We start from the raw sequence: 26,803 nt of genomic DNA, 5'->3' as shown, positions 1-26,803 counted from the left end.
GGATCAAAGAGTACTTGGTTGAATGTAAGAAGACTGGAGAGGTTATAAAGGTCATGAACGCCAATCAAGGGCTTTGTATTTGATCCTGGACTCACAGGGAGCCACTGGAGTTTACTGAGTGGAGGAGTGTGTGACGTGATCAGACCTGGGCTTTAGGAAAATCCCCTTGGTGGCTGGATGGAGAATGGCTTGAAGGGTGGATGGGCAGGCTGACCCACCCTCAGGCTATTACAACTGTCCAGACATGAGGTGAGGAGAGTAGGGACCGGCGGGGTAGCAACGTCAGAGAAGCAAGGTGAGATCAACAGGCTGTCTTGTCTCTTGCATGGATTGGAGTGCGGTGGCATGTGTACCTTGGTGATTTCCCTTAGCATAATGGAGAGTGTTTCAGGTGCATTCTCCTAGTGACAGAAAGGAATGACTAAGCTCTAGGAGGACGTACCTGGTTAGTATGAGTCTATATATTCCTGGTGTGAACCATACCATTTAATACAGAAAATATTCAGTGAAGTGGCCACCTTGAATTCAATTCAACTTAGCCCAAACATTTGGTAATCACTGCTACGTGCAAAGCACCTACTATGTACCTCTTATTCAACTTGTGCCAAGCCTCAAGCCTCTTGTGGGCAGCTCTGAGCAGACAGAAAAGGGCCACATAGACTCAGGTGACCAAGCTCCCTTTCTTCTTCCCTCCCACATGGGCACTCCTCTCAGGGCCCTCAGTGGGCCAGAGGGAAATCTACAGCCCACCTGTCCAACTCACAGAGCAGGCTAAGTCTGCCCAGAGACCAGAGGGAGGCAGTGGATGTAGTGCTGGCCTTGGAGTCCAGAAGGCCTGGGTTCAAATCTCACCTCTGACCAAGCTGCTTCATCTCACTAACCCTCAGTTTTCCTCATCTGTAAAATGGAGATAGCAACAGCACCTATGGCTCAGGGTTGTTTTTGCAAATTAAATGAGGTGAAGAGTACAAAGCATTTTTAGAAAACTTTAAAGTACCATATGAATGTTAGCTATGTTGTGGTGATGCCAAGGTTTTGCCCACAATCACTGCAAAGGGAGAGTTCCTGGAAGCCTGGCTGAAGGGGCAGGCTGCACAAGAAGGCTGGGCCCTCCCTCACCCTCTCTCACCCTCCAAACTCTCGCTTGTCTTCGGTCTTGAGCACGTGAGCTTTCTGCTGAGATTCTTTGCAATAACCCTGGTAACGGCCTTTGTCACAGCCCCTTCTGAAACTCAGTGAAATTCAATAAGAATTTATCAAGCACTTCACTGTGTACCTGGCATTGTAGTAGGTGCTGGGGATACTAAGGGAAGAAAACGCAACCGTGCCTGCCCTCCGGGAGCTTACACTCTATGTTGGAGGGTGCAAAATGTGCACAAGTGACTGTGGATTATAGTCAAAGTAATGTCAGCAAATTGAAGAGGGAGAGGGTGCTCCTGAGGGGGTCACCTGAGGGATCCCATGAGATGGAGGTGAAGAGGGAGTGCATTCTAAACATGGGGCACCACTCATACAAAGGCGGGGAGGCTGGAGATGAATGGTATGCTCAGGGCACATAGTAGGCCAGTTTGACTGGAATGGAAAATGCACGAAGAGGAGTCATATGAAACAAAACAGGAAAGAAAGGTCGAAGCTAGTGAAGGTTTTTAAGTGCCAGGGTGAGAATTCTGTATGTTTATTCAGAATAGAAACATTCTGTATTTTGAGTAAGGGAATGACATGGTCAGATCTGTGGAAGGCAAAGTGAGGAGTCAAGGGGCATTTTCAGGTCAGCAAGCCTGGATAATTACAATCAGTGGAAACCCTTCATTGGGATTTATGGTTTACTTGAGTTCAAGGGAATCTCAAAGGGCAACAGCTTGAGAGACGGATGGAATAGCTGCCCAAGCCCACTTAGAATTCTTCCCCTCCTCCTTTCCCCCTACCGCCAAGGCTCTCCCTGTCAGCCTCTCTCAGCCCCAAAGGACTAATGCTGTTTCCTCGGTGGAAAGAATGTACCGTCCACTTGGATCATTCAGCGGACAAGGATTTTCTATTATCTCGAGTTAAATTTAGGTTGTTCCATCCATGGATGGGGTTCATGCTGTCCCTCTGTATGGGGTCCTGTTGCCCCCACAGTCTGACATGGAAGCAACCTGGCAGCAGCATCCTAGAAGGAGTGAGACACGGGGGTGATGAAGCTCAGGGGTCCGCCACACGGGGTCCTGCAAGCCTTTGGCCAGTTCCAGACACAGCAACACTGCAGTTTCTAAAATGCGTGGCTTGCTGAAGCAAGTCTGTAGGCAAGGAGTTTTAGTTTGAAGTATTATTTGGCAGAGACCTAGAAGAAAAAGTCTGATACTTTACACTTTGCAAATGTCATAGGGACTCTCCAAAATTATCCTGTTTCATCTGAAGTCAGAGACAGGATCTTGGATCCCTGGGCTTCAGACGAGAGCATTGAAGCCACAGCCCATCACAGACTGCTGACCTGTCGGCTTTACTAATGTGGGAGGACGTTGAACCTTCAATATTACTCATAGACAAGGTGGCCGTCAGGGCAGTGAATGGTCTCCTGTGTGGTTCTTTCTTCCTGCAGTGTCCAGGAGCTGAGCTGAGCAGGCCAATTGAGTGGAGAATGCCCCTCCGGGTGATGTCTGTGCCCAAGGCGCAGACCTTAGTGATTTCTCAAGATTCTGTAGAAAATGGATAAAAACAATAGGATATGATAAAAGAATTGAAAGCCCCTAAAACATAGATGTCAAACACAGGCAGTGTGAGGCCCACAATACTCTCAGTTGAGGCCTGAACCAGACTAAAATGTAATTAGGAAATATTTAACAAAATTAAATCAAAATTAAGTAGAACATAGGTAATGTTAATATGTGGTTTTCTCAGTCAATATGTGGTCTCCAGGGATCTTTATGTACAGTTTAGTGCACCCACCAGTTTTTTAGTGTTTGCTATCACTGCCCTAAGAGATCATCCAAGCTAAAAAGAGATAGGCGCCCCCAATCTGCTGGTTTGCATTTATTCTTCAGGGTTGGAGGTCCTCAGGGGCCCCCAGCAATGTGGAAGACATAGCAGGTGACTTCTCTGTAAATGGGAGTAATGCTAATGTCTGATACTTATTTGGCATTTTAAGATTTGCATTATCTCATTTGCATTATCTCACATCAACTTCAATGCTGTGAAGTAGGTACAGTTATTATGCCCATTTTACACATGGGGAAACTGAGGCTGAGAGCTATTAAGTGGCTTACTCAGTAAGTGTCCAGAAGCTGGTTTTGAACTTAGATTTTTCTGACTCCAAGTCTGTCATGCTACCTACGGTGCCATGGGTCATCGGAGATAATGTACTATTTCTACAATTCAGCCAGGGTTTGCAGGTTCTTCTCAGTCAGTCAGTCAAGCATTTTTCAGAGGCATGTGATCTAAGAACCCACATTTCCTGGCAAAGTGCAGCTAATTCGTGTTATCACTATATAAAAATAGCTAACATTTAAACAACACCTACTATGTGCCCAGGCACTGTGCTAAGGACTCTACAGCTATCATCTCATTTGATCTTCATAACAACCCTCAGAGGGAGGTGCTGTTATTATCCTCACTTTACAGATGAGGAAATTGGGACAAATAGAGGTCAGGAGACTTACTCGCCCAGGGTCACACAGGTAGAGAGTGTCCGATGTCAGATTTGAACCCAGGTCCTCCTGACTCCACACCCAGTACTCTGTCCACTGCACTGCCTAGCTGCCCTTGATCAGTAAGTAGGACAGACTAATAATAGTAATCTCTGAAATTTAGAAAGACAACTGGATAAGCACAAGTCCTATGGGCCAGGTTTGATTCTCCATGCCCCTCCCTACTAGCTAGTTGATGGTTAACAGGTCTGTATGCCGGGGGTAAATCCTGCTGTGAGGGCAGGGGGGAGGCTGTGGTGCTCGAAGGACTGTCTGGCTGGAGAGGGGATTGTGCTGAGAAGGGGTAGCCAGCCCATCCCCCAGAGTCTGTCCCATACTAAGGGGATTTGGGAGAAGGCAGGCCCTGGGAAGGTAGCCAGACCCCAAGGGTGGTGGCCCAGGGATGGTCACACAGCGTAAGAGTGCAGCTTGGCAAAGGGATGTTGGCTGAAGCACCCCTCCCCAATGTCAGCACCCTGAGACAGAGTTTTTATTTCCCCCTGATAGTTGTATCTATGGGCTAAGGCCCTTCCCTTCTCTGAGCTTCATTTTCTCTGCCATGAAATGAGGGTGTTGGACTAAATTATCACTAAGATTTCCTCCAACTCCCAAAGAGAATCGTTTGGTTGAGAAAGTGAAAAATGGAAAATGAGAAGGAGAGTTGAAATGTAAAAGAAGTTTGGATGAAGTTAGGAAGATATCATGTCAGGTCTGAAAAGACTCAGGTTATCTAATCTAAACCTTCCATTTGACAGATGGAGTAACTGAGAGCCAGACAGAAGTAATGTTCTCCCTGCCAAGTAATGTTTTTTTCCCCTCTAATCTGAATTCGTAAGGTTAGAGACTAATCTGTCCCTAGAACCCAGATCTCCAAACTCCTAGACTTGAATCCTTTGCAAATTTGGAGGTTCCACAAGAATGTGTGATTTTAGAGATAAGGGGAAGCTTGGTAGAATGTAAAAATCTTTAGGCAAGCAGGAGTTAGAGAAAGAGAGGACCCCAAGCATGGGATTACAGATGGTATGAAACAAGCCAGGAAAGGGAGAAAGTCTGTCCTTGGCTCATCTCAGCCAGGACTAGCGAAAGAACAGTACAGAACAGGAAAAATCTCAGCGGCCAGCTAGCAAAGCCTGGCCATGCTTCTGCCCCAGCACAGGCTGGTCAGCAAGCATGGGACGCTTTAAACAATGAGAAAGATGCTGGATCAAGAATAAACCCCGAAACAGGTGGTAAAAATAGGCCCGGGAGGGGCACATCCACAGAAAAGAGGACTGGGTGATGAATGCAAAGACAAAAGCAGCCAGAGGAAGAACGGGGGGGGGGGCGGGAAACAGCGTTGGGGGGGTAGGGCGAGAGAGAGAGAGAGAGAGGAGAGAGAGAGAGAGAGAGAGAGAGAGAGAGAAGGAGTCAGGGAGGGAGAGAGAAAGAGGGAGGGAGTGAGAGAGAGAGAGAGAGAGAAGGGGAAGAGAGAGAACCAAGGATGGGGTGGTTTCCTTGAGAAGTAAAAATTCCAGGCTCAGGAGGAATAGTGTGTGTGTGTGTGTGTGTGTGTGTGTGTGTGTGTGTAGGCAGCACACCTACTTGCCTTTATAATGAAAAGTAAAATGGTCTAAAACTTGGGGCTCCCCTTTCAGCTTTGAATAATAAGTATTTGAGGACCAGATAAAGGAATGAACCAACCTGTGAACAAGTGTTCAGGTGCCCCACTTAGCTGAGTGACAGCAAGGGTTGGCAGCATAGATCTTATTTCATTTCAGCCTCTGGGAACAAGGGATGTCATCCTGAGCCTCATCTAGAGCCTTCTGTTTAGGTAGCCTCCCTCCTTCCCAAACAAAGCCTCCACAACCAGGAAGCTCAGTTTTCACCCTTTAGTCACTTTATCCTTCCAACTAGTTGGCACAGTGGATATAGCTCTGGTCCCGGAATCAGGAAGACCTGTGTTCAAATATAGCTTTAAACATTTACTAACTGTGTGACCGTGGGCAAGTCACTCAGCCTCTGTCTGTCTCACTTTGCTCATCTGTCCAGTGGGAATAATAATAGTACCCACTTCCTAGGATAAATTGCAATAACATTTGTAAAGTGATTTACAAACCTTGAAGCGCTATATAAATGCTGATAATAATAATTATTGCAGCTAATAGTAGCAAAACCAGATTGTACAGCCTGAAATGAATATAGAACAGGTCGTGGAATCACAGAATCTCAGAATTGGAAGAATCTGAGAGGTGACCCAGTATTCTAGTATAGCATGAATGCCCTCTATTACAGCCTTAACATGTGGTCATCTACTTCAAGCCTCTGCTTGGAGACTTCCAGTGATGAGGAACTCACTACTTATTAAGAACTTCTATTTCTTTCCACTTTGAGACAGATCTAATTGTTGGAAAGTTTGCCTTTCTGTTGAACAGAAATATACCTTTTAGTAGTTTACATACTCTTACCCTTGAATTCTTAGAATAATTAATTAACAGATAAGTTAAAACTCATCCCTTAGGGATGCATGGCAGAATACCTTTCACTCATGGGATGTGAGATACAAAGCTGGAAGTGATCTCAGAGTCCACCTAGAGACCCAAGAAGGTTGAGTGACTTGCCTAAGGTGACATGGGTGGTAAATGTCAGAGGTAGGATTTGAACCCAGCTCTCCTCACTGCAGAGTCAGTGCCCTGTACTGTCTCCATTTGCTGTGTACTTTCTCTCCCAATCTCAGTAACAGGAAGACAGATTTTAGCTTAATATAAAGAACTTTCTAACCATTAGAGCTGCCCAAGAATGGAATGAGCAGCCTCAGAAGGAAGTGAATTCCCCTGGGGTTGGAGCTAATAGCAGAATAATCACAACAGGGTGGATTTTTATGCCTGGGGATGGAGCCAAAGAAAGAGAAGTGAAAACTCTGTGGTCTTTAGAGCTACTGATAAAACATTTGGAGAAAATGAGGCTTCCAAAGAAATCAGAGAAAGCAGAAAAGGACCCATATGTATAAGAATATTTATAGGGCTCTTTTTGTGGTCTTCAAGAGCTAGGAGGGATGGCATCCATTGAGCAGTGTCTAAAGAAATGTTGGCTTGTGAATATACTAGAACACTGTCCTGCCGCTGTCCTGGGTCCATGAGCAACAAAAGACAGAGAACTAAACATTTCCTCTGATCCCACAACTTCTCAGACCTCTCCAAAACAGAAGTTATTTGCCAAAGATAAAGCAACTTCAGCCGTCTCCATGGTCAAGGATGTCCAGAATTTAAAAGAAGGTTTGAAAAAGCCCTCCAGATCCGTAAACTGATGTTCACTGACTCTGAATTCACTCAGCATCCCTACCCCATCTCCCACACTACCAGCAATGAGGCCATATTAGCAAACCCTAAGGCACAACATAGGCTTACAACAAAACCCATCCCGACACACTGGTCCCCTCTCCCTCTTTCCAGTGCTATGGAGACCCTGCCTCCAGCCTTCATAAATTGGTCTTGACCATGACAGGCGGCCAAAGACGCTACAGCTTCTCTGGAACAAAAGCCTGCTGGGGCCCACAGCCCTATAGCACTGGTGCTGCAGAGCTCTGAAAAACCAGTGCTGGTCCAAAGAACTAAGGAAAGTGGGAGTGGGACAAGGAACCAAGACAGGACACTCTGGGTGGATAGGGAAGAGGCCGAGGTGGTATGACACTCTGCTAAGCTTGAGGAAACGAGCACAGCATCCAGCTAGGGTCAGTTCTGACCACCCACTGCCTAGTGTGGAAAGCCTGAGATGCACTGAGATCTAGCCCCAAAGGAAGCCATAGTTAGAGGAGAGGGAATTAGAATGTGAGCCGGAGAGGAAAATAAGAGGGAAAAAGCCTGAAATATCCGCTTTTAGGAAGAAGAAAACGTAAGCAGATAAGTCAACAGGAAAAACGATAGCCACAGAGGTATTGTGGATTCCAGATCTAATAGCAAAGTTCAGGAGTCTACGTTAAACATGATACAACATGATGAAATGGAGGATCCTTTGGAATTTGAGGAGTTCAGGGAACCACATAACCCTGTTCCTCAGTGGTTCAAAAGAGAAATGAGAATTATGAGAGCAGAATTTATGTCGTACACAACAAAGATGATGGACAGAATAGAAAAACTGGAATCTGCAATGGCAAGCTTCACCAAAGAAACCAAAGAGAGAACCGTGCCTTGGAAATGTGAACACACCGAAGTGAAGGACAACATAGACGAGAAGCAAATAATATCTTGCCATTAGAAATGATAAAAGGGGAGGTTTCTGAGAAACCTAGGAAGGCTTGTATGAAGATGCAGAGTAAAATGAGCAGAACCAGGAGAACAATTTATACAATAACAAAAACACTATAAAAACAAACAACTTGAAAGACTTAAGAACACTGATCAGTGCAATGACCAAGCATGATTCTATAGGACCAATGATAAAGCATGCTGCTCACTTCCTGACAGAGAGGTGATGGACTTAAGGTACAGAATGAGGCATATTTTTTTTTTGAGATTGCTAATACAGGACATTTTTTTTGACTACACATACTTATTACAAGAGTTTTGGTTTTGTTATTGTTTTCTCTTCTTTCCAGTGAGATTGGGTGGGAGGGAGAGACACTTGATTTTTGTTCCTTGAAAAGAATAAAATTTAATTTGGAAAAAAAAAAGTGGGGCTTCCCAAGAAGGAATAATCACATAAAAGGCAGAGCACTGAACTTAGATAAAGAAGACATGGCTTCAAGACCTTCTCTGACAGTTTGTAGCTGTGTGACCTTGGACAAATGGCATCATCTCTCTGATCCTCATCTGCAAAATGGGGTTAAAACTGTTTGCACTACCTACCTTACAGGGTTATTGTGAAGAGATCATTCTGTAAAGTTTAAAGCCCTGTGTAAATGGGAGCTACAACGACAACAATCATTGTACTCTGGCGAACGACACAGCTAAGAGAGAATAGCTGTAGCCAGAATGGGACAGCACCCAGCCCGACGCTGTCACTGGGAAGCCTCTAGGTTGATCCACAGAATGCAAAGCATCTAGTATGGCTTCTGTTTTTGTGTGTTCTTGTTTCCTTTTGCTGGCTTCTTCTTCCTTTTAGAATAAAAGCAAAGCTTTATTTACAAGCAAAAGGAAACAAGAACCCTGGCTTACTCCTTCCCTTTTGCTTTCTCTGTTCACCTCAAGTTACAGACATATATGCAAGGCAATGGGGTGACAACAAGTAAAAAAATGCATAAATCACTAGCATTTCCTGTTTTGGAAACAGTGCATCTGATGCATTTAGGGTGAACTGAACAAAGAAAGTTTCCTGGGAGACAGATTTAACTTGGCATTTGACATGAGGGGCTCCGGGTGAATGGGGAACATTTTGAAAAAATGCCTTTGTACCCCTGGGACTATTTAAGGTCCTGGGCGCAGACATTTTTAGCTTCTCTGAGTACTATTTTTTGAATCCTGAGTCTCATTAATCTCCCCACTCATGCAGACCATGAGGAGTCAGTGGAAACTTCAAGTTGGCACAGGAGCTATTTCCGAACATGGCTTCTGTTCAGAGCCATCACGCCACCTGAAATAAAAAACCAACACAGTCACGTAAGACTGGATGGGACTTTCATGTTGCTGGAGTGGCATTTCACGAGAGTCAGCAACCCATCGAGGTCATGTTGCCTGATACACAAGTCCCTCGACAGCATCCCTGATGAGTAGTCATCTGGAGCACTGCAAATGACAGGAAACTCACTTCCTGTGGCGGTAGCTGATTCCATGCTGGGGAAGCTCCAGTTGTTAAAAAGTGCTCCAGGATGGAGTTGAAATCTGCCACCCTGTCACTTTCTCTCCTGTTGCTTCTAGTTTTCTCTGGGGATAAGCAAAAAGGTCTAGTATCTCTTCCAGAGGAAAGATCTTCAACTACTCAGATAGCTCACATGTGCCCCTTTGTAGTCTACTCTTCTCTAAGCATTGTCTCCAGGTTATTTCAGCTGATCCTGGTACCATTTTGATACCTTTCTCTGCTTTGGTTTGTCCCTTCTGGACACGCTCAATGTTTCTGTTTAAAGGTGGTAATCAGAACTGAATTCCAGATGTGGTCTAATTCTCTCCTATAAAATCCACGATAAAATTGTCAACCACATTGAAATATCACCGTTGTGAAAAAGTTTGTAGTGAGAATCCACCTGGGCAAGAGGCGATGTTAATTGCTGTACAAAGCAAGCAGAATACGTTGAGCTTTAGATACTTTCAGTAGCAAACAGACAAGGTCAAAACAGGTAAGTCTCAACAGAGGAAATATGTATATGTGGAATTGTAGCCATGCATATATTAAATAGCTCATTATTTATAAACCTCGATTCTAGAGCTAAAGGGGACCTCAGAAGGCTTTTACCCAAAGTGTATCTCCTTTTTCTAACATCTCCAAACAAGTAGCTAGCCAGTCTCTATTTGAATACCTCTAGTGATAGAGAACTCACTGTCTTTTCAGTTCAACAAGCATTTATTGAGCACTTACTATATGTAATGTGCTAGGCACTAGACATACAAAGACAAAAATGAAACAGTCCCTGCTGTTGAGAAATTTCCACTTAACTGGGGGAAATAAAAATATATGACATTTATGTAGGACTTAAAGGTTTACAAAGTGCTTTCTTTCTCTACTTTATCTCACTTGAACCTCATAACAAAGGGGAAAAAAGGGAACAAGCATTTATTCCATGTGCCAGGCACAGTGATAAGTGCTTTACAAATATTATCTCATTAAATCTCACAAGAACCTGTGAAGTAGGTGCTATTATTATCCCCATTTTACAGTTGAGGAAACTGATGCAAAGGTTAAGTGAGTTGCCTAAGACCACCCTCTACCCAATGTTATCCTGTCACTACAGTGGTAGCCCCATTTCACAGATGAATAAACTAAGGCTCAGCTTACCCCAGTCACACCATTTCAGCGTGATCTTCCTGTCTCCAGGTCTCACCCTAACCACTGTACCACATTGCATCTGTCTGTCGAGCCTGCTTGTTCTGCTTGTGGACAACTATAGGTTATCAAAATGTGGTAGGAAGGCAACAAAGGAGATGAGGGAAAACATAGCATCATCTCACTTGCAGGTGATTAGGGAACATTTCATGAAAAAGAGGAGATCAGAAGAAGAAATGTATGAGGAAGAGGTCATAGCCTGAGCTCAGTCTGAGTACAGAGTAAGGATGTAGAAGACTGAATGAAGGGAGTGGTGAGGATACTTGATTGGCTCTTTTCTTTTTAGAGTTACAGCAAGCGACTAAAACTTTATCAGGAGTAGCTCAATAGGGGCAGCTAGGTGGCACAGTGGATAGAGCTCCAGCCTTGGAGTCAGGAGGACTTGAGTTCAAATCTCAGACACTTGACACTTAACTAGCTGTGTGCTTCTGGGCAAGTCACTTAACCCTGACTGCCTAACCAAAAAAAAAAAAAAAGGAGTAGCTCAATTCCTCCAGGACATATTTGCTTCAGAAGCATAGAAGGAACAAGGTGACAGGAGAATGGCCCACGCATGATACTATAGATACCCGATTTCAGTAGAAGGATGGTAGGGTAGCTCAACAGGTAGCTCAAAAACTTCTTACCTTGAAGCCTCTGTATATGTCGAATTCTACTGATGCAGGTATTTATAAATCTAGGATCCTTGAGCTAAAGGAGGCCTCAGAAGGCATTTTGTCAAAGTTTTACCCAAAGTATTTCTTCTTTGTCTAGTATCTCCAACATTTAGCCAGGCAGTTCTGCTTAAATACCTCCATAATGGAGGTGTGAAGTAAGTAGCATTTCCCATGTCATTTTGCTTATGAGTCTGCTGCTTGTTGATGGCAACAGAACAAGACTGAAGACCTTCTGATCCACAGCCCGGATCCAGCCCTTCACGTGACTTCACGCAACAAGTGTTAGGAATATGATCCTTATTTATGCCGATAGTTATGAATGTGCACCATAGAACTTTAGCTGCCATAGACTGAGTCCACAAGACAAGGCTGTTACTGCGTGAGAGGCTGTGTAGGTATCTGGGGCTTTTCCCCCACTTTGAGTCTCTGCAGGCATCCCTGTCACTCTGTCTTGTGTGCATCTGTGTGCATCTCTGTGTTCGTATTTTCTTGGATATGTGGCGTCCCTGTGTTTCTCTCTATGTTCATATCCATCTCTCCTTCTGTCTCTTGCCCTATCTTTGCATTTTCTGCACATCGTTTCTACTCTCTTCTACCCACTCCCCTTGTTAATTTCCATTCCTTCGCTGAAATATATTATTTTAGTGGAGCTTCATGCAGTCATAGAATGTCAGAGCTAGAAGGGCCCTTAGAGATCGTGGAGTTGCTCAGAAGCTATCTAATGCAATCCCCTTATTTTATAGATAGCTAAACTGAGGCCCAGGGAAGGGAAATGACTTACCCAAGGTCATATGGAAGGTCAGTGGCAGAGCTGGAGACTGGAGCTAATGTCTTCCAAGACAATATTCTTTCTTCTCTACTCCTCCTTTATTTTACAGATGAAAAATAGAGGCCGATAAAGATGAAGTCATTTATCCAAGATAATTCTTACTTGAACTAGTGCTCCTGATTCCTAGTCCAATGTTCTTTGTTTTCTATTTTAAATTTTATTGATACTATGTTTGTGTTTTCTGCCTCAGTTGTTTCCCAATATACCTCAACCCATTAGGTCCTCCCTTGTAATAAAGAAAAATAATTAAGAAAATCAACAACAAAACAACTGCAATTGGCAGCATATCCAGTATTCTGCTCCTGTGGCCCCCACCGCTCTAGTATCATTTCTATTGCTCCAGGATACCTTACCTTCTTAGTTAAAAACTGGGTGAATAGAAGATTGTGTGTACTTCTTTTAAGCAAAAAAAAGAAAGAAAGAAAGAAAAGATTCTTGTCAAAGTAATCCTCCGTGGATTTTTTTGGGTAGTTTAGCTGCTCCTAATACAGAGCAGGTTTCCCATCCCTTGGGCAGTTATTTCTGACTCCCCTTATACCATTTCACCAGCAGCTTTTGATAATTTCCAGATGGGCTCAACTTTCCTCAAAGCACTTAATCATCCCTGTGCTGTGGATACTCTGTGGTTTGTCACATCAAAATGACAAGTGTCAACCTCTGCAGTCTACCCAGGGTTGACTCCTCTCCAGAGTATCGAGTGCCCAGAAACACTGATCAACCCATAGGTGACTGTCTATGGCAGGTCCACAAGCCCAAGGATAGGGAATCACCTTCTCAAGTTGCGTCGTTACAGCAATGACAACATGATGGATGGAACACCTCCTTTTAGGGGCCTTCGGGAGTCCCTGAGGATCTCAGGGTCTTTGAGGAAAGTGTCCAGACTTTCTGGCGTGTGACCAGGGATAGTGATATATGACATCATCAGCCCATCTGATGGGAACAAAGACATCAAGCAGGATCGAGGCCAGAAGCCCAAAGGGGCCTCAGAGGTCATCTAGTCCAACCTGTTTCCAAGCAGGAATTCCCTCTCCAACATTCTGAACAAGTGTTCACCCAGCATCTACTTCAAAGGCCTTGGGGGATGGGAAACTCTGGAGTCAGAAGACGGGTTTGGATCCTCACTTTGGTGCTCACTGGACGCGAGGCCTCAGTTACGTCATTCTGATTCTCTAGGTCCCTGCTTCCTTGTTGTTGTGTCATCGGTCCTTCATTCTCGAAGAGGACCAGTATCCTCCGGAGGGTGATGTGTTGACTTGCAAGTGAAATAAGGAGGTTGGAACCTCTAAGGTCCCCTTCAGCTTTGGCTCTCCGATGCTTGTGGTCCTGAAGCCTACCAAGTCAGTCTATTCTCATCTGGGGCCACTCTAGTTGTTCAGAAGGTTTTCTTCATGTTGAACCCATATCTGCTCTTTCTGCAACTTGCAGACTCTACTCTCTTGTTTATGAGACATTATGCATGTTCATGCATCCCCTAGTTGGGGCAGTCATTTCTGTCACTGTGTGTATCTCATTCTTTCTGTGGGTGTTTGCACAAAATCTAGCCTGCCAGAGCAGAATTTGGGGGATGGGGCATGTAGGAGGCCCCATTGCCCCAGGAGATAGGGAGATGGAAAAGATTCTGGTCATCCTGGGCTTTGAAGTCTTAGCCGATGAGACTGCACCCATCTGAGCCCCAGAATTGGGAATGAGGAGTAGAAAACTATCTTTAGTGCCAGTATACTCCCCACCCCCAGCCTGACTATGACCCAGGGAGCTCACCATCACCTTTTTTCCATAAAAGAACACGTTGGGATGTTTGGCTAATGACAGTTAGGGAGAGCAGCAGAGGCATGGATAATCCCCAAATTGATATTTGGCCTTGAGGCTTGTTTTGAATTTACATGTGACTGGATGTTTTCTTCTTCCACCACCTTCCCCCCTTCTTCACCACCACCTCCTCACCACCCCCCCCCCAACAAGACCGCAATCCCTGAGACCAAGACAGCTTTAATGAGTTGCCGAGGCTACAGAATGTTTGTCATTTGAAGGCCAGCACTTGGGGGGCACCAAGCTTAACTGGTCCTTGCATAACAGATGTGTACCCGCTCTAGCTCTTGGGGCCACTCCCTCCTTTCCGGTACCTATTGGTTGGGGACCGTTTGTCCTGTTGTTGCTAAACAAGATTCATGGGACTTTATAATCTGTCCTGCTGCTTTGATTACCAGACCTTAAAGACCACAGGGCCTTTCCATATGCCTTGTAGCTGAACCCTCCTACGTTAGAATGTGAGCTCCTCGAGACTGAGGTCTGTCTTGAAAGCTCTCTGAGGACAGGCAGCCTTCGGGGAAGAATTGGAGGAAAATATTAGTGGAGGATGAACAAGAACACCAGGGCAAATCTAACATCCCTGTTTACTGTCTTTCATCCTGAGGCTCACCTCAACAATGACTAGGTGAAGAGCTCTGGGTTCTTACCAATGTTTGAAATTGTTATGACAGTCTGGGAGTTATGGCTTTGACCTGGGATCTCTGCGTTTGATCAGATTACAAATTCTGCTGAGTATTCCATTCAGATTTGACTATTGAGAGTGTAGATTAACCTGATCCCTTCTTCTTGTTCCAAGCAGGAGAAGGACCAGGCCCACACTGAAGGCACACCAGGGCCAACATTTCATTTCCTCTTCTTCATCTTCATTAACATCTGGGACACTGGGTTTTGCGGTCCACTGCTAGGTAACATGTTTCTCTTTCTTCTTTGGTGGGCATACTGGGTCTGATCCATGTAGCCCCCATCTTCCTTAGTTATTTGGCCTGGGGGCCCTTGGTCCTCAAAGATCAGACATTCAAGTACTCAATGAATCTGATACACGTGGGTATGGTAGAAGTAATGAGCTAAAACTTTCTCTAATTTTGAGCTAAAGTGAGAGGGGTGTGAATTCCTGGTGATTAGGTAAAGGAGGCAATGTTTTTCTTAAATTACTCTGTCAAAAATGATGTGAATACATTTGATTTTCTAAATATTCATAGGACCATAGATTTGGAACTGGAAGGGATTTTGTTGGTTTTTTGTTCTTGTTTTAGTCATGTCCAACTCTCTGGGTTCCCATTTGAGGTTTTCTCGGCAAAGATCCTGGAGGGGTTTGCCATTTCCTTCTCCAGCTCATTTTACAGATGAGTAACTGAGGGAAACAGGGTGAAGTGACTTGCCCAGGGTCACATAGCTAGTCTGAGGTCAGATTTGAACTCAGGTCATCATGACTCCAGGGCTGTGGTCTATCCACTGTGCCACCTAATTGCTTTTGGAAGGGATTTCGGCGGTCATCTGGTCTAACTCCATCAATATACAGATGAGGAAACTGAGAAAAAGAGAGGTTAAGTGAATTGTTCAAGATGGCAGAAGTAGTAATTGACAGAGCTAGTATTTGTACCCAGGTCTTCTGACACAAAATCCATCACTCTTTCTATTGTATTCCATTTCCTTGCAGTGCTGTGCCAGAGAACATCTAAGTTAACAAACTCTTCAAATCGATCGACATCTATTAAACACCCACTGTATACAGTGCCCCTATGCTTGGTATTAATAGAGATATAGAACTGAAAACCTGCAATAGTATCACAGCATTAAATAAAAGGCCATTTGTAGGAGAGAATACATTATGGCTGCAAAGGACAATGGCTTGTTGTGGCTAACCGTGTTTTCAGAAGCAAGGCACTGAGGTGGTTTTGCTTTACTCTTCCACAACAGGTGATCATGCCCAAAGCTAGTAGATACTGGAAACTCTAGAGGAAAAACCCTTTTTCACTAGGCATGTAAAACTTCCCTGACACAGTGTGAACCAGCACCTACATTATGTAGGTCCCACCCTGACACAGTGGGAGCCACAATGCCTCCATTATGTAGTCCCTTCTCTGACAGTGTGAAAAAGCATCTTCATGCTGTAGACCCTGCCCTGACACAGTGGGAACCAGCATTTCCATTATGTAGAACCACCCTGACATAGTGTGAACCAGGCATCTTCATGATGTAGACCCTGCCCTGACAGTGGGAACCAGCATTTCCATTATGTAGAACCACCCTGACATAGTGTGAACCAGACATCTTCATGATATAGACCCTGCTCTGACACAACGGGAACCAGCATTTCCATTATGTAGAATCACCCTGGCATAGTGCGAAACTTCATGTTGTAGACATTCCTTCAACAAAGTGGGAACCAGCACTTTCATAATGTAGAAACACCCCAATAAGAACCAGTTTCTATATTCCTGGCAGTCACTATCCCCATCCATGAGTCTGTTCAAGAGGATGACTTCCATTAGCCCCTTGGTCTCAGTTTCTCCATGTAAAGGACTACCGACAGTTCTTATGTGAATCATAGAATCAAAGGATGGCAGAGTTAGAAGGATCCATAGAGGTCACCCAGTTCAATCTCTCATTTTTCAGATGGAAAAACTGAGGTCCAGAGGGTGGCACAGTAGAAAGGGCATGAGCTATGGAGACAGAAGACTTGGGTTCAAATCCTGCATCTGATGCTTACTACTTAAGTAAGTCACTTAAGTCACTTTATGGGCCTCATCATCTCTCTGTAAGATGAAGGGATTGGGTAGCTAGCTTCTGAAGTTCCTTCTGGCTCTAGATCTCTGAGCCTTTGAACTTTCTGAAACCAAGGCCAAACAGAGGTGGTGATGTGCCCAGCGCCACGTGACAAGTTAGAATCGAAGCCCCTTGTTTGCTCCCTTGCCTGAAGTCAGGCTTTTCCTTTAACCCATAGATGTACCCCCTGATTCTATGTCCCTGGCCTCCATCTGTGCAGCTCCCATCAGGTTTGGCTGGGAGCACTATCCTGCAACCAATGAATCTGGGTCAGGAGCAGAGCCTCAGGGAAGATGGCACCAGAGCAGAAGAGAATTTTCCAGGATGATGTAATAGCTGCACAGCTATCCCCCTGCTGGTATTGTCATCATCAGCATGACTAGTGGGGCCAAGAGCTGATGTTCCTGTCCGTAAAAATGATGGTTCCCCTTTCAGGAAACATCCTTCAGTATTTTTGTCCTATCTGTATTGAGGTCAGGGAAGCAATTTCCTTCCTCCTCCTATCTCTGGGGACAAGGGAACAGTCCTTTCTTTAGAAGGACCAAGGATGTGGGAAGAGGTTAAATGGTAAAGGCTTCTGGAGCTGTGTGTCCTGTTCTATTTCTGGCAGCCCAGGCCCTCAAAGTCTGGGAGCAGTGGAGAGAACATTGGAGTTAGAGGCAGAGGGCTTGGTTTCAAATCCTGCTTGCATGGCTTTGGGCAATAATGTTAGATTATAGAACATAGGAAAAGCACTGAATTTCATATCAGAAGCTCTGGGTTTTAGTCCTGGTTCTATTTCTAACTTGACCTTGGGTAAGTCGACTACTTTTTAATTCTAGGCCTCTATTTCCTTCTCAGTAGAAGTAGGGGATTGGGTCGTGGTATAGTTGAAAGAGCCCTGGATTTGGAGTCAGATGGCCTGAGTTCAATACCACCTTAGCCATTTACCATCTGTGTGACCCTGAACAAAGGCTTCAGCGCCAGCACCCTTAGCATGAAGACCTACTTGGATGTGGTGTGAACTGGCCTTGCATTCCTGGCTGCTGCCATACTCATCATTCAGGAAGGTTCAAGAGGATGGCTTCCATCAGCCTCCTGGCTAATTGGGACTTTCACCCTCTTGTAAAGAGGCTTTTAAGTGATTCTAGAATCAAAGAATAGCAGTTAGAAGAGGTCATCCAGACAAAGCCCTCATTTTTCAGAGGGTAAAACAGAAGCCCAGAGAGTAGCACAGGGAAAAGAACACTGTATCTAGAGGACTGGGTTCAAATCCTACACCTGATGCTTTTTACTTATGTGACTTTGGGTGAGTTACTTAACAGCTTTCTTGGGCCTTATTGGCATCCTCTGTAAAATGAAGGGGTTGGCCTAGTTGGCCTCTGGGGTCCCTTCCAACTTTAGATCTAGGGACCTCAGTTTCCTTATCTATAAATGAGGAGGAGGTTGGATTAGATGGTTTCTGAGGTCCCTTCCAGCTCTAGAGCTGTGATCCTGTGAGTGGATGATCCCTAATGACCCTTCGTGTTGTAAATCTTGTGATTCTATGACTAGTATGACCCTGTGACCCAACCAGCTCACTCATTGCAATGTAAAACCATGACAAATGACATCTAATACAAAGAAAAGGTTCTGGTTCTCTTTACCAAAGAAGAGTCAAAGTCAGTGAGTGTTCAGTGGGCACCTGCTGTGTCCTGTGCCCTAGCCTCGTCCCAGGCACTAGGGCTGAAATGAGCAAAGGCTAGTTGGAGCAAGCAGGGCTTCTCTCCAGGTACAGACATGGGTGGGGTGCTGTACACTTCTAAGGTTCCTCCCCAGGGCAACTTACAGAACCAGTCCTTTGCCTTGTCTTGACATCCTTCCTGGAGGCAGAAGGTGGTCACTGCCCTACAGGAGGCCAGCTACCTTCTCCTGGAAGTAGGATTGTCCTGTGCAGGAAATGGAGAGAACAAGATGGGAAGGACCACTAAGGAAAGGCTTCATATGGTACAGTGTGGTCTAGTGGAAAATTGACTGATCTACAATTCAGGACACCTGACTTAGTGGATTACTGCTTTTCAGTGAGAGGGCAAGAGTTAGGAAGGGCAGGGTTGCTTCTTTCTTTCTTTTTCTTTCTCTATTTTCTTCCCTCTTTCCCTCTTGCTTTCTTCCTTCCCTTCCCTCTCTCCCTCCTTCCCTCTTTCTTTGTTTCTTTCTTCTCTCTTCCTTCCTTCCTTCCTTTCTTTTTCCTTCTTTTCTTTCTTTCTTTCTTTCTTTCTTTCTTTCTTTCTTTCTTTCTTTCTTTCTTTCTTTCTTTCTTTCTTTTTCTTTCTTTCTTTCTTTCTTTCTTTCTTTCTTTCTTTCTTTCTTTCTTTCTTTCTTTCTTTCTTTCTTTCTTTCTTTCTTTCTCCCTCCTTTCCTCCCTCTCCCCCTCTTGCTCTCTCTTCTCTCTCTCTTTCTTTCTTTGCTTCTCAAATTGACTAAAGCAGGTTAGTAGCTCAGGGGTTTGAGGCAGGGTTTTCGAAGAAAGCAAGTTTTATCCTTTTTGAAAAACAAGCAAAGCTCTGCTCAGACCAGAGAACAGGACTTCCCTTTTTAAGACTTCTAGAAGTCCTAGCCCTTCATGATAATGTGGCTAATTTGACTGCAAAGATCTAACTAATGGGAAACTATGAGTAGCTTGACAGTAAGGACTATTTTTGTATTTATTCGTTCATTGATCTTTCTATCTAGCTTGTTTGTTTCATTGGTTTTTTTTTCTTGCCTTACTTTGTATCCCTAGTTCTTAGTATAGTGCCTGGAACCTACTAAGCACTTAATGAATATATGTTGACTTGATTTGAGTGTTGTTCCTGGCATTGTAATTTAGAGGATACCAAATGGCATTTGTACTTGTCCAGCAGCTAGAAACAACTGAGCTTAGCACCCAGTTAACAAGAATAATTCATTTAAATAGGGTACTACTTAATGGTGGCCCCCTGTGAATATCTAGTCCAGTTTGCATTTATGCTAAGTCCAGTCTTCAGTCTTTCCCCAAGGTCTCACATTCCCACCCAACTGAAATTTTTCTTTAAAAGTGGATCTGAGAATATCTTTCTGACTTATTTCTGGGAGTTACAGAATCATTAGGTATGGCTCCTCGGGACTATAATCCTCATATCCCCACAGAAGACTAACTTTCTTTCTCCTTACTCTGTCCAGTCTTACCGCTTCCCACAGCACCCAAATAGGGGGATAATCGTTAGTAGGGATGTGTTGGGCTGCACAGACTTAAGGCATTTCATTAGAGTAGGAAGGGCAGAGTAAGCTCCCCAAGTCACTAGCATGAGGGAGGGTGGTGAGGATTGACAGGCCCAAGAAAGCCCATAGATAGAAGTTCAGCACTCACTAACCTTGACCGAAACAGGGTCTAACAGGAGTAGAAGCTTAAGGCCAGCCCCTTATTTCTAATTGGTTTTAAATCCATTTGGAAAATCTGTTCTCAGCTCTGTATGCTCTGTAATCTGTGTATTGCTGAGGAGGCAGTGGTAGAGTTACCTCTTTCTGCGTTACTGGGATCCAGACAGATCCATTCTCCAATCCCACTCTGATCAATAAAGCCCACTCTATTTACCAACCACCTACAATATGCTAAATATTAAATTGGGTGTTTGGTGGAGGTTGAATCAAATGGTTTCTGAGGTTCTTCCCAACTCTGCAATTCTAGGAGTCTGGGAAAATGGACACAGAGAAAGTCTAGGGTGAGATTCCTACCCTTCAGGAACTTACAATTTCCAGGGCATGGGAGAGTGACAAGAATAATGAGCATGGGACAACACCAAACAAACAATATGTTATTAGGGGCTCATCCGTGTGGTTCTCACTATAAAAGAGCTGTTGGAATTCAAAGGAGGAGAAGTATAGTGAGATTGGAGTCAGAAGACCTGGGTTCAAATTTCCTCTCTGAGGCTTACTACCTATGTCACCTTGGACAAGACATTTAACCTCTCTCTGTGCCTCAGTTTCTTCATCTGTAAAATGAAGAGATGACTTCTAAGATCCCTTCTAACTCTAGCTCCTTGATCCTGTAATGAGCAAACTGGGTGCTATTTGAATGAAGAACTTGAGTTGGCAGGTTTTTGAACTTTTGTTTTAAATATGAACAGAGATAGGGCAGCCCCCTTGTCACTTAAAGTTTGGGGCTTAAACCGAGTGCTGGGCAAAGAGACCATCCCCAAAGTTGCAACAACAACAATAAAGATAGCAACAAACAAGGTTTATGAAAGGTGGTCGTGGGATGAGGTGAAGCAATCAGGAGGTTCTGTCCTTGGAGAGTTTTGGGAACAGAAGTTAAATAGTTTGGAAATTGTTGCTTCCCCTGGTTCAGAGGAATGGAAAAGCAATTCTGTCATCAAGAAGGGGCGGGGTGTGTGTGGGGGGAGACAGCCACTGTTATATTAAGAAAGCTAAATGGAAGTGGGAGGGCAGAATCAGCTCTATTGGCCACATGTACACTCGGCATGGCAGACATCAGCCTTGTCCACTGAAGGCCAGGGAGTGGCAGTTCTGGTCCCAGTCCACTGAAGGTCAGGGGTGGGGTGCAGTGTCTTCTTTTCTGATGACATTTATTCCCCTTGCTTCTGATGGCAAGCATCATCTCTACTCTCTGACAGTCAGAGACACTGCCTCTGTTTCTAATGGCACAGTCTCTACCCTCGGAAGGTCAGGGAATGGCAGACTCTGTCCTTGCTTTTGATGGCAAGCATTGTTTCTGTGCTTGGACGATCAAAGGATGGAAGACACCATCTGGCTTTTGAAGGCAAACATTGTTCCTACCCTTTGACAATCAAGGGATGACAGACTCTGTCCTTGCTTTTGATGACAAACATTGTCCCTACCCTGTGAAGGTTAGGGGATGGGAGACACTGTCCTTGCTTTTGATGATAAACATTGTCTCTACTCTCTAAAGGTCAAGGGGTGGTAGAACATGTGCCTGCCCCTTATGGAAACAGGATTAAACACAGAATGAGTCACTGGGTCTGTGTTCTTCCCCCTTCTCCCCATCTCACTAGATCAGGCTGATAGAACAGGCAAGGAAGACAGTCCGGCTGGTCATTGGACAAGATTTATTTCATTCCAAGCAGAGTTGTGAAGCACAGACACCGTTGCTGGTGTCCAGAGCTTTGAACTGGCTCTTGTTGAGCAATTGTACATATTTTCCTTGAAAATAATGTCCTTTAACCAGATGTGCGAAGAGTTACTGACGTTAACAATCTGAAAAGGAGAATCACAGGGATATTTCTGAAGTGTCCCTGGTCCTCGTACTGATTGTGAGCCAGGGATGTTAAGTGGAAAGCCATGGCTCTAGAATCAGAGGAACTATGATCCTAGAATAATTCATTACAAAGATCCATCTCTCTATTAAGAGTGCAATGCAGTGAGTGAGGCTGTTCTTACCCTCACTGGTCCTGAGCTGCTATGCCTTATGTCAGCTTATGTCTACTTCTTGTAGTTCTTCTGTTGCCTTCTTCTACATCAAGCTGTCAGCTCTTACTTCCCCATTTTCAGTCAGTAAACCTACCTGTTACAGCTCCTCTCCTCTTTTAAACTTGTTCCTGGTCTGTTGTGGAGTAGGAAGCTGTATAACTAATTTAATTACATGGTTTTCCATCCTACAGCAGGTTCAATATCTATAGATCTGTGATCTCATCAATATGGGGTACTCTCCAATGGCATAGGTCCCAACTCATCCATGCCTCCTGATCCCATGTGACTCTTGTCCGTGTCAGTCAATTAATAAGAATTTATTAAGCACCTGCTATGTTGCAGGTATTGGGCTAAGCCATGTCCTACTTCCATGGCTTTCCCCAAAGGGTCTTCTATGTACTTCTTGATCTCTTGATGTTGCAAAGATACCAATGGAATGCCCAAGTTGCCCATGGTTATTTGTCATTTTCATTACATAATTGGCCTGCCTTCTTTTCTTGTTATGTATCTCTCTGATGACATCTTTCATGTCCTTTTTCCTATGCAATTCTTCACCAGTAACATAGATGTGCATAGAACTTTAGATGACAAACAGAGGAGTTTGTAATCTCTCCTAGAGACAATAGGGAGCCAGTAAAGTTTCTTGATCAGGGGAGTGACTTGATGCAAAGTCTCCCAGGCAATGTTGTAGGCATGCCTATAACTGTTCATATGCTTCAGCCTATTGGCACCATTGCCTTTGGGGTTATCCACAAATTTAATTCTTCAGAGACTCTGGTTTTCCAGGCTTTGCATCACCAGAAAAAGATGTTGATGTGGAAAGAGGTGTTTTAGGGAGAGATTTCAGAGTCATTAAAAGCACTGCAAAATTCCCCAGAGGCAATTTTAGCTCATATACATTCTCTTATTTAATTCTGGACCAAGCTTATTATTCTTCACTATTGTCTATACAAGATACATGTTGGACCAGTTCTTTGGATCATCTATCTCACAGCATATCATAGTCTGGGCATCCTTCATCCACTCGGTTTTTCCTATATGGATATGAGCTAATTATAATATCAATAATCATTATGATAGCAACTCATTTTGCCCAGCACTTTATGATTTTGAAGTGCTTTTAATAGATTATTTCAGACTCTCCTCTCTCTAATCAACTTGACACAGGACAGGTAGTGGACCTCCAGACACTCTGAGATCCAGTGACATTGGTCTCCTTTCTCTTCTGCACGCACGAACCCATCTTCTAATTCCAGGCATTTTTCTCTGGCTGTTCCTCTTACCTGGGACACTCTCTTTCCTCATCTCTGCCACCTCCAGGCTTCCCTGGTTTCCTTCAGATCTCAGCTCAAGTCCCATGTTGTGCAAGAAACGTTTCTTGGTCCTCCCTAATCTTAGTGCCTTCCTTCCGACATTACCCCCAATTCACCCTGTACATATCTTGTCCATACATAGCTGTTTGCCTATTGCTTTCTCCATTAGACTGTGAATTCTCTGAGGGCTGGGACTGTATTTTTTTCCTTTTCTTTGTATCCCCAGTGCTTGGCACAGTACCTGACACATAGTAAGTGCTTAATAAATGTCAGGTGAATGACTGAACTAATTTCACCAGTTTAGGAAATTCTTAGATGTGGGATTCTTCCATTTGTAAAATACATCAGCTCCAGAGCTTAGACCTCATGACCTCTCTCCTTTTTTTTTTTTTGGCCTACTCAAAGGCTTTTATTTCTCCCTTCACTTCTGGGCCTCAACTGTGTTCTAGATAGAGAACATTGCTGAATAAGTGACATTCAGATAAGCAAAGTACTAATATGTTGTTTTCTTACCTCCTATGGTAAAAAGCAACCTCTTCTGAGGTAGCTGTGATGACCCAGTCAGAAAAGTAGGGAAATTCAAGAAGCTTCCCACAGAATGCTGGGATCATAGATTAAGAGCTGGAAGGGACCTTAGAAATCATCTAGACCAACTCCTTCATTTACAAATGAAGAAAGAGAGGCGCAATAAGGTTAAGTGAGGTTGAAAGTGGCAGAGCCTTGTATGTGAATTTAGGGATTCCAAAGGTGAGCAGTCTCTCTGGGGGTAAGGCTTGTGCTCTGGCAGATAATAAAATGGGGGTCTCCAGGAAGAGAGAATTTGTGAGAAGTGGTTGTCAGTCTGCTTAAATTGGCTTAGGATGATCTGCATGTCAGCCCTGCAAGAGGCTCCGGTTTTGTCACTCTGGGTCCTGCCTCCACGGACGCAGATCATAAGTCCTCCTTGTCTAAGCAAGCAGTCTGGGCTGTGGTGGAAAAAAAATAGCTAGCATTGATATCGCACTTTAAAGTTTGCAAAGCACGTAACAAATATTATCTTTATCTGGCCTCAAACATTTGACGCTTACTAGCTGTGTGACCCTGGGCAAGTCACTTAACCCTGATTGCCTCACCAAAAAGCAAAAAAACAAACAAACAAACAAAAAAGCAAAAACAAATATTATCTTTAAAAATCTTCTCTGGTTGGCATGTAGCAAGCACTTAATACATGTTTAATTAATTGAATTGAATTGAATTAGTCTATATTCATTGCATAAGTATCAGAAAGACAGTTTTCTCCAGCCCGAAGATGCATTGTTACAATTTATATCCCAAACCTTTGGTTGGCTAAATCAAGGTATTTGTATCACACTCATTACAGAGATGCCTCCTAAATCTATTTGGTTTAAGCTGATATTAAATTCAGTTTACATTCCTTGTGTTCAGTGAGGCCAGAGCTTATAATGGGCTAAAAGCCTAGGCTGAGTCATAGGAGTTCAGAATATTAGTGCTGGAAGGGCCCTTTATCCCATCTACTACTTTAGGAAGGAGAAAACTGAAGCCCAGAGAGGGAAAGGGACCCACCTGAGACCCCACAGGGAATTAATGCTAACGTTGGGTCTAGAACCTGGTTCTCCAGACCCTAGTCCAGTAATCTTTTTGTCATACCATCAGACTTTCCTAAAACTTCCTGAGTCAACTCAAGAACATATATTTCATAGGATCATGAGGCTATTGGGTCTGGAAGAGAATGCCCAGATTGTGGAGCTCTTCCCCCTCCCAAGCCAAGAAGCCTTTCTCTAACACATCAAATTTACCATATACCATCTCACTAATAATAGCCTTCAAAGGTTTGCTACCACTGGGTGTACATCATCTCAATGCTGAGAGACGGGTGCTATTATGATCCTCATTTTGCAGATGGGAAAATTAAGAGTAAAAGTTTAAGTGGCTTGCTCAGAAACATAAAGCTAGTTTCAGGGAAAGAATCTGAACCCAGGTCCTTCTGATTCCAGGCTCAGATTTTCCACCCCACTGCACTGCTACAAGTAAGTAATGGTTGCCTGTACATTAAATGGCTGTGACAGATGCTTCCCCCAATGCCATGGGCTTTGAACTAGAATGCTGTTTTTGCCGAGAATATTCTTGAAGAGGGAGCAGAATTTGCCCATGGGTCACAAGAGGAAGGAGACAATGAGCTAGGAATTGTCTGAAATTTCTTTGGTCTTCTCTTATTCCATCCTCCTTCTCACTGCTCCTGAGGAGTCAGGGGCAGCCTTTGTCCCTGCCCGCTGAAGGCAGAGGAAAGAGACCCACTGTCCCCAGACACTTGAAGTGAAGGGATAGCTGACACTGTCCTTGTTTCTCATTACAGAAACTGTCTAGGAGACAGATCTTATCCCTGATCTAATGGCAGACAGTGTCCTTGACTCATGAAGGTCAAAGGATTGTAGATGTTGTCTCTGTTTCTGAAGGCACCTTCCCTACCCTCTGAAGGTCAAGGGATGGCAGACACTGTCCTTGCTTTTGATGACAAATATTGTCCCTACTTTCTAAAGTTCAGGGGGTGATAGAACATGTGTCTGCCTTTCAGAAGAACAGGACTAAACACAGAATGAATCACTGGGTCTGTTATCTCCGCCTCCCCCTCCCCATCCCACTAGATCAGGCTGATAGAGCAGGCAAGGAAGACAGTCCGGCTGGTCATTGGACAAGATTTATTTCAGTCCGAGCCAAGCTGTGAAGCACAGACACTGCTGCTGGTGTCCAAAGCCTTTGAACTGTCTCTTGTTGAGCAAGTGCATATATTTTCAATGAGAATGGTGTCTTTTCAGCCGATGAACAAAAAAGATGATGAAATTCATCTGGAAGAGAGACTGACTCCCAGGGCTATTTCTGAAGTTGTTCTGATCTTGGCAGTGGATGTGAGGTGGCTCAGGTGGGGCAGCCAAGGGTCCCGGGTTTGAATTCTGGCGTGGCTGCTTACCAGCTGTGTAGTGTTAGAGTCAATCGTTTCCCTTTCTGGGTCTCAGTTTCCACATTTGTGGAATGGTGGGACCCCTGATGTGCTAGAACAGGGGTCTTTAACTTTGTATCATGGATCCCTTTGACAGGTTGATAAAGCTTTTCAGTTTCTTCCTTCTAACTCCTTTCATAGGCATAAAATAAAATGTGACAGATTATCAGAAGACTAAAAAATAGAAGTTCATGGACACCAGGTTCAGCTCTGAATCCTGGAATCCCTTGAGATCAAGTTCTGAAGAGGCAGTGTGGGGTAGTGGAAAGAGTTTTGCACATGAAATAAGGACATATCTGGGGTTGAATCCTAGCTGTGATATTTACTAGGCTGAGTGCCCCTAGGCAAAGTCATTTCATCTTTCTAATCCTCAGCTTCCTCATCTATAAAATGGGGATAATACC

General features: G+C 44.1%; 1 protein-coding gene and 1 long non-coding RNA gene across 6 annotated transcripts in view; one reads left to right on the top strand and one right to left on the bottom strand.

Annotated features, from left to right (window-relative positions):
* The window catches only part of IRAG1 (inositol 1,4,5-triphosphate receptor associated 1), a 126,512-nt gene that overhangs the window by 7,129 nt on the left and 92,580 nt on the right, over positions 1 to 26,803 (top strand). For 3 of the 5 annotated variants that reach the window (XM_078148813.1, XM_021001930.2, XM_021001927.2), the window contains exon 2: positions 14,701 to 14,806. The exons of the other annotated variants lie outside the window; for them this stretch is intronic. The gene's annotated coding sequence lies outside the window, so the exon portion shown is untranslated. The remainder of the gene's footprint in view (positions 1 to 14,700; positions 14,807 to 26,803) is intronic. 5 annotated transcript variants of the gene reach the window in all.
* LOC110218915 (uncharacterized) lies at positions 1,642 to 12,605 on the bottom strand. The gene is made up of 3 exons (XR_002327447.2): positions 12,449 to 12,605; positions 12,048 to 12,131; positions 1,642 to 2,675 (listed from the first exon to the last, which is right to left on the bottom strand). It is a non-coding gene; the product is annotated as an uncharacterized LOC110218915 (long non-coding RNA).

This window comes from Phascolarctos cinereus, unplaced genomic scaffold (assembly GCF_003287225.1).
Source record: "Phascolarctos cinereus isolate Bilbo 61053 unplaced genomic scaffold, phaCin_HiC Scaffold_9;HRSCAF=440, whole genome shotgun sequence".
Classification (NCBI taxonomy): Eukaryota; Metazoa; Chordata; class Mammalia; order Diprotodontia; family Phascolarctidae; genus Phascolarctos; species Phascolarctos cinereus.
This window is presented reverse-complemented; position numbering and strand designations above follow the sequence as displayed.